We start from the raw sequence: 13094 nt of genomic DNA on the forward strand, positions 1-13094 counted from the left end.
TTGAATCTACATAAACATTGGTGCTACATTTCCAACCCTCCCCCTTCTGCTCATATTGCTCCCCATCACTCCACTAACATAAAAATCAGGCTCTCTACAGATTTCTCAAAGCATGTTATTAAACCCAAACCTTCCTTAGCTTTCAATGGTTAACAACTAATTGCACGTACTAATAACAAGCTGGAAACTAATGCAAAGGAAGCTACAATAATATCAAAACAAAAAAAAATTAACAATTTTGGTACTTTTTTGGCCTACAAGAAAAAAACAAACATTATTACAGGATCAGATTCTGGTCACGAAAGACGTAATTGCCTGCAACCTTATCAGGATGTAGCAGTTTTCACACCATTTCAGTTTAGGCTAAATTGTAGAGAGAGTTTACCTTTTATGCTACAGATATCCGTAATATGTTTGTAGCCCTTCGCAACCCCCCTTTTTTTTCCTCCCGATTCTGACATTGGCGTAACTACTTTCTACACAAGGCATTTTCTCATGTTTGAAACAATTTTTCTGCAATACAGTGTAAGCTTCCATGTCAACCTCTTGAACAGGTTTATTCTACACAAAACATATTACAATATGTAAAAAGGTTAAAATAAGGAAGCATTCATCAAGAATACTAACAAATGAAGGGTTCAGAGCACAAGTGGCGTAACTCCACTTTTCATGAATATTGAGTAACATAACTTAGGAGATATTTACTTCTAGCACACTTCTAAGTTTCAAATTCTTTCTCATAGAGGCATGACTATGGTTAAACATAGTACTAAGTTATCTAAATGTGCCTTTTTCTCAAAACTGTCTTGAATGGAGTTGCACAACTTGTGCTCTGAACCCCTCAAATGTGACCTGTAACGTGCATTTACTGCATATCACAATTTTGGGGGTTGGTTGTGCACGAAGTAACCGCTATAGTGGATGTCAGTGTAGGAACCGAGCACTTCGATGTTTCTCAGAATTTTGAGGGAGCGGCCTTTCCACCCCTCGTAGGTCAACAACAGGCAGGGTTGGATGTTGTCGTTGCATCCAAACGATGTTTCCAGCTTGAGTAGTTTGTGACCAGATTGAAGAGTGACCGACTGCTTGTTCGGCAGTAAACCACATACATGCAGTTAGTTATAAGTAGTTCCGAATGGGAGAGGAATACATACTAAAATAAATACACTGCTGGACAAAAAAACCGGACACTTGCATTTTTTGTGATAATGCATAAATTCTGATTCGAAGGCTAACTAAATGTTGCAGAAATTATTGGAAATAAGAAAACCTGAATATGTTCAACAAAAAGCAATTAAAATTTATTGTTAATAAGTTAAATTAGAACATAAACTAAAGTTTTACAGAAAACTACCAAAAAAAATTAGCAATATTTTTTTTAATATTGTTAACAGGTACTGGTGGGGTATGTGGGGTATATAAGCTGTCTAGTAGCGGGTGTTACCTCCCTTGCCATCAATTACAGCTTGTAACCGCCATGGCATACTTCCAATAAGGTTGGCAATCACTTCTTGGTCCAATTGCTCCCATTCTTCTTGAATAGCACATCTTAGCTCTTCGATTGTTTTCTGGAACTATTGCGCAGTTTCTGATATGTCGTTTCAGTTTATCCCAGACATGCTCTATCGGATTTAGGTCCGGACTTTGTGGTGGCCATTCTAATCGCGTAATCCCTACATCATCCAGGTACTCTGTGATAATATTTGCAATGTGAGGATGCTCATTGTCATGCATAAAAACAAAATCTGGGCCTATGAATGGTGCATATGGTACTACATGATCTGCCAAACCTTCTGTAATATACCTGCGAGCTGTGATTGCTCCATTCTCTACAAGAACTCTGCACGTTCTTGTAAAGAAATACCTCCCCAGACCATGACACCACCGCCTCCAAAGGGTGTTATTTCAACGAAACAACATTGTGCATAACGCTCATTAGGTCTTCTATACACATGTTCACGCCCGTCTGATGAACGTAGGTTGAATTTTGACTCATCGGAGAATAAAACCTTTTCCCACTGCTCCACATTCCAATGTGAGTATTGTGTAGCAAATTCCAGTCTTCGCTTCCGGTGACGTGATAACAACCTGGAACCTGTATCCGGCCTCAGAGATGATAAACCACTGTCATTCAGTCTTCTACGAACTGTTCGTGAAGAAACCACAGCTCTATGAACATTTCTCACATGCCGTGCCACAATATTTGAAGTCGTACGACGGTCTCTTAAGACTATGATATGCATGAAACGATCTTCCCGTGCTGTTGTGCATCGTTTCCAACCAGAACCCGGTCTTCTACCATAGGAACCAGTTGCATCATACCATCTGAGAGCTCCATGGATAGTACTTCGTGCTATATTTAGCACCCTAGCAATATAGCGCACACTATGACCATCATCACGAAGAGCTACTGCTTTTACTAACTCTTCACGACTCATTTTCAAGCTTACAATACACTTGCAAGAAAAACACCAGCAATGACAATGTCAATAATATCTGTTACTATGAACCAAAATTGATGCCTCTCTAGACATTAAACAAAATAACAGGAATTGAAAATGAATAAATTAAAACAAAATTGCATGAAATTAATTTTGAGCCTACTAGGTGTTCCAAATAAGTAAATACGAGTAAATAAATAAATAAATAGATAAATAATAAACGGAAAAACTATGGAAAATGTTCAATAATGAATGTTCAATTGTTCAATACTTAACTGAGAGCGTAATTCATAAGTAATTGCAATTCAGATGTCAAATATTAAGGTGTCCTTTTTTTTTTGTCCAGCAGTATATAATGATGGCAGGATGCCTGTGTAGATTATCACATCTCCGGGCAAGTATTAGTATTATTCGCACCAAATAACTATTCTACTATTGAAACAGCCTAAAACACACAACGTCTTAAAAGTAATTATCTTCACAAACTGTACGATTTCTTGAGTCTTATATTATTAGGGCCTCCCCGATGGCGCAGTGGTTGCATCGTCGCCTTGTAATCAAGGGGTCCCGAGTTCGATACCCGGTGGAGGCACATAGTGGTTCGGATCCCACTTTAAACTGTAGGTCCAGTCCCGATTAGCCTTACTGTGCATAAAGTGGACTTAAAACACCAAATCAACCAACCAACCAATCTTATATTATTTTTTTGATTTCGTGAAGACCGATTTTGATAATCCTCCTTAACAAACTATGCCTCCCTGATGACACAGTGATAGCATCGTTGTCTTGTAATCAAGGGGTCCCAGGTTCGATACATGGTGGAGGCACATAGTAGTTCGGATCCCACTTTAAACTGTAGCTAGAGTCTCGACTAGCCTTACTGAGCATAAAATGGACTTAAAAGACCAACTCAACTCAACTCCCTAACAAACGTTTCGAAAATTTAAACAAGTAAATATTTTTTTTTTTTTTTTTGTTTATACGAATCTGCCTCACGGAATACGTTTATTGAGCCAAGTACAATATCCAACCTTGTAATAAGTCGGTGGAAAGACACACACGTATGGTTGCACACATATTTAAGTATCTAAATAATTATTATATTCTTGTGGTAAGGAGTCGTCGTCATTTAACAAACTTCATTGATTTATTCCCTCAGCATTATTGAAAATATACTGCCATGCTGAACTTACCAAGTTAACAAAGGCACATTGATTGCTTGATGAGGCATTTTTCTTGTGTTACAGAGCAGGTTCAGTTTTTGGAATATTACAATGTTTTACACAGTCCGTTCGAAGAATTTTGAGAATATTGATGTTTTATCAGAGGGACCAGCCCCGATGTTTACAGGTTTCATCATATTTAACACTACAGTGGATGGGTTGTGCCTGAGAAGCACGCAACAAGACAAATGAATTGAATTTTCGTATTTTCCAATAGATGACAGATAGATACAACTGTGTCACTCAATGTACCTTTCCTTGCGGTTGCCAGGAGTCAATTGTTCATAATAATGGAGTTAGTCCATTAGCTGTCAGTGAGGGGGAAGGCATTGTTCTCGGTATGTGCCTGTTGGACACAACCAGTCTTCTCTTGTAACATTCAAAGCCTTCGTTGAAAATTGCATTGGGTGCCTGACAGGCACAATCCATCCGGTCGCGTAACAATTTTACCTATGTACTGAAGGGTTAACACTATAGTGTTAAAGAACTTAAAAATCATGATTTTCATGTTTCCATATTTATGTATCAATTAGTAACACGTATATGTTCAAACAAATAGCTATTTTATTTACAAAAGTTTTTATATGTTTTAAATTTAATTTAATTTTTTGATGCCTGACAGGCACAAGCCGTCCAGTCACGTAACAACAATTTCACCCGTGTACTGAAGGGTTAAGATGGTAATTTTCCGCTGCAATTTTCCTCCATACAACATGTCTGTTGCCACTCAGGCTGAAGAGCCTGACAAAGTTTTTCGATTCATATGTGGCAACACTTACAGGCAGGAACGACCATGGCAACAAGGAACTCTGATTGGCACCATGTTGACAACTGACTCACGAAGCCAGAACCGACAGTACTCGAAGCGCTCAGAACCTACGGTGACATACACTTTAGTCAAAGGAAATTAATTTTGCCTATTACTCAGCACATGGAGTTAAGATTAGAAACTTTCCTCCAAACACCCAACATCCTTGACTATATTCTAGGAAACGCTATGAACTTAGTGTCGATCATATGATATAATCATACGATCAAGTGTCAATCATGAAATCACCACACTAGATGTTACAAACACCCCGTGCAGGTCTACCTAGAAGGTTACACAGTTAGTACGGATGTGCCTGGCAAGGCCTTCCTCCTAGAATTAGAACTGTTTGAGAGGTAGGCATGTTTTGTGACCAGAAACGCTACTGTGACTGACGTTCAAAGGTAAGATTACAGCACAGTCCAGTGTTTGTTCGGAGATTTAGATGCTCCCTTTTGTTATACCGGGTGGTCCATTTATAATGATAGTATGGAATATCGCATGCAGAATGCATCCAGTCGAAAAATTGCACAGAATAAAAGTTTGATACTATTGAGGGTAAGTCAATGCCGCTAAAATTTCGTTGCCGCCACCCACCCCTTAGGGGGGGGGGTAAATTTGAAATTTCAAATGGAACACCCCCATTCGTTTTACATATTTGGATTCAGTGTTGAAAAAGAAGAAATTTTTGTTTGAAAAATTTTGTAAAAAAATTGCAAACTTCGAACATTTATAAACATTTGGTAGTTTCAGATTCATTTTGTTCCCTTTATGTAATAACGGTTTTAGTTTCCGTTGAAAACATTGCATAAATGAATTTTATTCAAAAAATGCGTGCAAAGAATTCGGCAAAAGAAAATTGTTTGCAATTCATGTTCTTGTGTAACAATAAATAATATTAATTTGTTCCAACTCCTTGGTTTCAAGGAACAATTTCATATGAACAACAAAATTAAGTATGTTACTACAAATTAGTTATCATTTGAGGTACACAAATAAATGTTTAAAGGAGCAAATGTTCAAAATGATGACTGTTCTCTTCAATGCATTTCAAAACACTGTCTGAAGCTCCACACTGTTCGTACCAAAATGTCAGGAGTGATAAGAGGCACAAGAATCAATAATTCGTTGCCGCATGTTTTCTGGCGTTGTTGGAACTTTGTGGTAGCACTTTTCTATAAGTAGTCCCCAAAGGCAGAAATCAGGCGACGTGAGATTGGGTGAACGAGCTGGCCAAGAAACAGGTCCTCCACATCCTATCCATCGACCAGGAAACTTTGTGTCCAAAATGGATCGAGCCTGAATGGAGTAGTGAGTAGTGTTGCTCATATGAAATTGTTCCTTGAAACCAAATTAGTATTATTTAGTGTTACACAAGAACATAAATTGCAAACAATTTTCTTTTGCCGAATTCATCTGAAACTATCAAATGTTTATAAATGTTCGAAGTTTGCAATTTTTTTACAAAATTTCTCAAACAAAAAATTATTCTTTTTCAACACGGAATCCAAATATGTAAAACGAATGGGGGTGTTCCATTTGAAATTTCAAATTTACCCCCCACCCCAGGGGGTGGCGGCGACGAATTTTTTGCTGCATTGACTTACCCCCTCAATAGTATCAAACTTTTATTCTGTGCAATTTTTCGATTGGATGCATTCTGCATGCGATATTCCATACTATCATTATAAATGGACCACCCGGTATAATGTAACTGATTAGATTGGGTTATCACATTATTTAGGATTAGGGTACTAACAACCAAATGTTGATTAGTTATATGTTAATTAACTATATTTTTCTGAATTGTGAGTGTCTGGAATATTACCCTGAACTATTGTCCTCACGAAATGTCTTCACTAGAAGAGCACCGTTTCAGACCTCAAGTACAGGATTGATGGTGTCATGTTTATGCAGAAAATGAAAAATTAAATGCTCAATAAGAGTTGCAAATCCCGAGAGAGAATATTGTCGCTTTTGGAAAATAAAAATCGGAACAATGGAGATAAAAATAACTGATAATTTTGGGGTAGCAAGCAGGTCCTCTCCCTTCCTCAAGGCTATCTAAAATTGAAAGACTTCTGAGACTGTAGCCCTTTAGTAGGTAGCAAATTACTAGTTTTTAGTTTTTTGAAAAATAAATGTACACATTTTTGCACAGGGATGGATTTACACCATTTTTTTGAGAAGCTGAAAAGGGATGATAGTTTTGTGAGTAAAATTTTGTGGTCAATGGTTTGGAAAGCTTTGAAAAAATCAAGAACAACAAGGATTGTAAGTTGTCGATTGTCCATGCCTAACCTCATGTTGTCGGTTACGTTGACTAGAGCCGTACATGTGCTGTGGTTGCTACGGAACCCAGATTGAAATCTATCAGGTTATTTCGTGCTAGGAAGTCAAGGGTTTTACCATTAATAACATGTTCTAGAGCCTTAGAGAAGAGCTGGGAGGATGCTGATTTGTGTAACATTGTTGATGTTGATTTCGTTGTTTGTTTTAGGTATAGGGTGTACGTGGGCAAGTTTCCAAAGTGACTGAAATGTGCCAGAAAGCAAGGAGAAATTAGATATGTCCATGATGGAAATAAGGGTGTGATGGAGGATTGTTTTGATCATGAGAATGGAAACTTCATCTCCTACAGCCAACAATTTTATCTTGAGTAAAGATTTTCTAACTTGTTTCGGTGACTCTAGGAAAAGCAAAATTTTGAGGCATTTGTGAAGGTTCTGAATAGTTTCACGCTTAACATTATTTTCAATAGTCAGGTCACAAAAATGGTTATTCAGTATATCTGGTGCAACTTTGGACTGTAGTCATACTTTTTCTGTTTCCCAACACCTAGAATTTCCAATTTTTATCAGAGAACGTCAGGTTTATTTTGGTGGTTGAGCAATTCGTATGTGAATCGGCACTTTGCTTTTCTTACCCCCGGGTTGCAGCGGTTCCTCAGGGTTCTATAATCTTCAAACCTGGATGTGTTAGGGTCATTTCCATATTTGGTATAAGCTCTGTCCCTCTTGACCATAAGCCAACGTACGTCATCCATCAGCCAGGGGGGTGGGGCTGGGGCATGAGACTAGTTTCTTTCTGATGGGAGCATGTTTATCGAACAGTTCAAGAATAAATGTATTTCACAGGTGAACTTACTCGTCCACTGTTGGTAGCATGCTAATTACGTGCCATGGAACAAGTGCAGCGTCTTCATTCAAGCGGGTTTTGTCAACGTTCTTTATGTCCCTTAAGATACTTGTTTAAGCTTAAATTTTGAAACGCGGATGTTATATGATACGTGAATTAAGTCGATAAAAAATCCCAGGTACCGGAATTTGGCCATGGCTCATTATGCGATATTCGTCAGATGAAGTCAAGCCAGGAGTCTGAAGTGGCTGTGTGGTGGGTTGGAGTGTGACAGATTGTAAGATTCAAGGCTGAGAATGTATCGTGGAATTGCATAGGCTCATCTTTGGTGCTACACAGGTCGACTTTCATGTCTCCCAAAACAATTGCATGCAAATATTTCAGTAGAAAGGTTGCGATATCGTTTTCGAAGTTTTCGAGGCGAGTGCTATGTGGTCGATAAACTACGGCAAGGAGTAGTTTCTGTTGACAGACAGTAGTTTCCATAATTATATATTCGGACGATCGGTCATAGTCGCCAGGTGATTCCGAAAGGATTTTTGCAGGAATATCGTTGCGCAGATAAATTTCCACTCCCCAGCCCCTCTTCCCGAACCGTGTCTCTTCTGAATAGAAGCTGCACCTGGAAGGTGAACCAACTCACTCGATTCAAATGATTTCGACCCCACCATGCTAGTGACTTCTGTACCTATTGGTGACATTAATAGTTTACTTCCATTATGTCAAAATGCATAAATATTAAAAAAAGAGAGAACAATGAGTTCTAAGTTATGATTTTCTTCTCACATTACAGTTGTAAGCAGGTATTTCTGGTGATGATCAAGCTAGACTGTAGCCATGGTGGGCTAGTCAGTAGGGCATCTGACCGCTATGTGGGAAACCTAGGTTTGATTCCCAGGGTGGGTGATCTAAGATTGAAAATTTTCCAGCCTTGTCCCTGCATGTCCCTACCTGGGGGGTAAAAGTGGAAGGAGCACGGTGATCATATAACCACCAAAATGGCAGAGATCATAGAATGTGTGGGGCCCTAAACCCACATCCCCCTCATATGCCTCATCGAATGGTGCAAAGTCTACGGGGAAAAAAAGATTAACCTAGATAAAGCATAATAGAAATGTTTTCAAAAAATATGGTTAGACTCTTGTATTTTTTGTGGAAAATGAAAACTCTTCAAGTTTTCACTAATCAGAGCAACTGCCATAACTTCGACTTTCCTTCTTTCTGAAAAGCCTTTCCGGAAATCACCTGGCTGATTGCCCGAGAAAACCTCTTCAATATTTGCCGCCAGGAAAGCTTCAAGAATTATTTCCTTCTTTCTGTTGCTGTGCTTTGGGTATGTTTGTAAAATGTTTGTAAGGGACTTAATAATAATTAGGGCTGAATCGATACCAACATATACCAGCCGCATTGGTAGCAGAAAATATTGGTTGTATTTTGTTTACTGATATCAACCGATACTTTTCTGGAACTTAGGTCTTTCAGGGATTTACAAAAATGCTGTGCACCACATACACCCAAATTATCCTGGAAATTATGCAAAATTCGAAGATTTCCATTTATTTTGCATCATTATTGTGCGTATTTAGATAAGGAGTATTTTAATATTCTGATTTAATTCTTCATTATTTGGAAGGAAATTTTACGTAAATTAATTCTTATTTGGAATTGTTGGGAATCTGCATGAGTATCGGTTCAACCCTAATAATAGTACTTCTATAAGTACCTGCGTAAAATTCTGCTTTTCATCTGACAGCAGCAGGGCTTGTAGATTTTCTCCTTGGCCTCCACAGCGGAGTGGTTAGTACACCATGCTATGATGCTAAGGGTCCTGGGTTTGAATTCCAGCCTGAGCATGGATTTTCTTTGTGTCCCTTCATCAATTTCATCATATCATCACTAGGGTGTGGATTTATAGGCACTAAAAACCTCTCAAATAGGCACCAAACATGATTGAAATAACCACTTAAAAAAGGCACCCTAAATGAAAAAGGGCATTAAAATAGGCATTGAACATGAACTTATTTCAATTTTATTTTTGGAGTTTACAGTTATACTCTGTTAGCATGCTTTTATGTATAAATTATAATGCTAACAATTCACAAACTATTAATATTATTTTGATTGAAATTGAGTTAAAGTCATTCTCACAAAAAGAAGTTTTGCTAATGACTGTTGCGTTCATAATTGGTGGAAAACAATTTGCACAATTTTAACAAAAAAAAAAAAATTCAACGATGTTCCAATTAAAATTTCTCTGAAGAAATGATGTGTTAGCATTGTACTAATTGCGCACAAATGTTTCAGAAACAATTGACAATAGTTGAAATCAAATTCTCAGTTGCAGGAAAGCTAGTATAACACAACCTGGTTAATTTTAAGCACTTGTGCCTTGTAATCAAGAGTTCGATACCCGCTGGAGGCACATGGCACAGTGGTTCAGATCCCATTTTAAACTATAGGTCCAGCCCCGATAATTCTTCTGTTTATGAAGTGGATTTAAAACAACAAATCAAACAGTTTAAAGCACTTGCATATTTTAGCACAAGCATATGACTTAGTGTTTGACATAGTGTCAGTTTTCGAAGTAAGGGGGGTGCAGGAGTATTGCATCCCCACAGCTCTCTCATTGTCACCATGTTAAACTATTGGAGCATCCTCCCAGCTAACCCCAAGGCTCGTCCAAACATCCCCCTAATGCTAACATATTCCACTTCAAGCTCTACTTAGTGTAATTCTCTACATGCAACACAAGGCCACTAAACTAAATTTTTCACATAATTTAGCATTATTGTATTCCGAACTGAGTTCATGTAGTTCATGTAAGATCTTGGCTCATCACAGTGTGCATTGTTCACCATTTACTGACCTGAGTTGAGTTGTTTTAAGTCCACTTTATGCACAGAAAGGGTAATCAGGACTGGACCTACAGTTTAAAGTGAGATCTGAACCACTATGTGCCTCCATCGGATATCAAACGAGTCGCAAATTATGTCAACAGCTGAGAGTTTTGAACAAGCCCATTATGTAAAACAATATATGTACACGTAGTATTTTCCATGTGGGAAACAAATAAGATATTTGTAAAGCAATTTAACAGTTAACCTATCTACTTTAAACAAGCTTGACAGAAAATTACTGTTCCATCAGTGGTGCCAATCTCAGTGATGAGTGGTTAGTACAAAACAGCTATGATGCCAGGTAGTAGCAGCGATTGGGTGCTAAAACTGAGAAGGGGAGGGGGTGCAATGAAAGTTTGCTTCTCTCGGTAGACAAAGCTTAGCATTAGGGGGTCATAGTGCAGCGCCAAAAGTTGCAAAAAGTGGGGGCAACCGCCCCCATGCCACCTGTTCGCCTCCACTGATGCCTGGGATTTCAGATTCGAATCCCGGCATAGGCATGGATGTTCTTTGTGGGTGTCCCTTCATCCATTTCATCATCACCCATCCTCATAGTTGTGATTAGTCAAATGTTGAGAAAAGCATCTCAAAATACCAAGATTCAAATTTACCTGTCAGTGGTAAAACAGGCTTCTGCACAGGCCCATAACCAGGCAGGGGCCGGGAATGGGGGGGGGGGGGGGCTGATTCCCCCTGAACTTCCATCAGCCCCCTTGACATTAGGAAAACTATTTTGTATAATTCGTTGCAGTGAAGAGAGTGAAAATGTAGACAGCACAACTTTAAGGATAAATCCACAGAACATGAACAACAGCTATTACATTCATTCATCTTGTCTATGAGTCTAAGTAGCTGCAAGTATTTAGAAGATTATCTAGACTTTGTAAGTTCTTTCATAAGTAAGCTTCTTTATCTGTACCTTCTCTGTCGCTGTTGCGATCTCTGTTTAAAAGAAATCTGTGACTGTTATCATGCAAATTTCCTTCGCATCTGCATCCAAGGTCAACTGCTCCCAAGTTTTGGGAACGAAGGGGGGTTGCATTGCTTCGGCTGGGGGTCGAAGGTACTATAGGCACTGATTGAATATTGTGCATTTTTTTCGTGTGATATAAATATCTGAACCACATAAAGTAGTATGGTGCATGTAAGAGATGATTTCAATAGCAATCAATTGACACTTGAAGAGATGTTTTAAAAGATGTAGAAAAATGTAGTATTTGTATATTTATATTTTTTTGTTATAACTTAATGACCCCTCTCCACACAACCACACATAATTTAACTTAATTTAACACTGTTAATGTTTTTAAAAAATGGGCTTGGTTTACAAAGCCCACCGTGGAGATCAATTCTAGCTAGGGGCCTGCTTCTGCAGCAATCCATTTTTAATTGATACACTTCTATCCGCCTTGTGCTTTGGCATTTTGGTAAACCATCTCAACAGATAACTTAACTAACTACCCATTTCCTTTGACACACACACAATAAAGCAAATGAGTTCTGATTGACTCCTACGGATTTTTAGGTGGGGAAAACTGGGTGGTGGGTGGGTTGAAGTAGTTTTGTCCAAGTATGAGTCATCAACAGGTTGTTCAGTTTGCTTACCCTGATAAGATGATATTTGGTATTTCTAAAGATCTGTTTGGCGATTGGGGGGGGACAGTTCCCCCACCCCAGTTTTCACCACTTTTGCCCCCTCCCCCCCAGTTTTGGCACCTTGCCCCCCAGTTTTGGGACCCAATCGCCACCACTGACTTCCAGTATTTTCAAGAGAAAGATATAGTCATGAGTCCTCTCAGAGCATGACACATCCTTCTATCAGTTCATTGCTCATCCTCAGTGTCTGCAAATCTTGATGTGAAGTAAGACAAACAGAATAGAGATAGTGAGAGTTTTCTTGCACATTTATATGCTCCACTTCCTTTCATGAAACCCGTCCCAATGCCAGTCTCACATAGTACGTAGGTGCATTCTCACATCCTCATGTGAGAGTTTTCTCAGTTCCCAACAGAATTAGAAACAGTCTTTAAATTCATCCTTGATACCATGGAACTACCAATCAGAATTGAGGAACACACTGGCCAACTGAAGTAGGAAAAAGAAGAGAAATAGCAATAGTTTAATTTCAAGGCAGCTTTTTATTCGACCAATACAACTATATAAATGACTGAGGGGAACATTTTATTTATTGAATGAAGAGTCTACTGATTATTGTTATTTTATGTAAATAGTCCATGTATATATTCCCTACTGTGAATTTCATCTTTTATTTTCACAACAGACACAAATACTATATTGTAGTAAGCAGCCACATACGTTGGCTGTATCAAATAGACTGTGCTGTGTGAAGCACTGCAGTAAATAAATGTGGTAATGTAATGAATTCTAATGATATATAAATTATGAATTGTAATTATTGCTTCATGGCCTTTGAAGTAAATCTCATAATAAGTATTTTAACCAAAGAAATTTCAATGTAATGTTACGTAAATATGGTAGCTTAATGTAAATTGTTGTGAAGTTTCCGTAATTTATTTGACTAGTTCATATTAGGGATGGCCAGATCCGGATACTGGCGGATCCGTTT

The sequence above is a fragment of the Lepisma saccharinum genome, chromosome 5 (genome assembly GCF_977018435.1).
Source record: "Lepisma saccharinum chromosome 5, izLepSacc3.1, whole genome shotgun sequence".
Classification (NCBI taxonomy): domain Eukaryota; kingdom Metazoa; phylum Arthropoda; class Insecta; order Zygentoma; family Lepismatidae; genus Lepisma; species Lepisma saccharinum.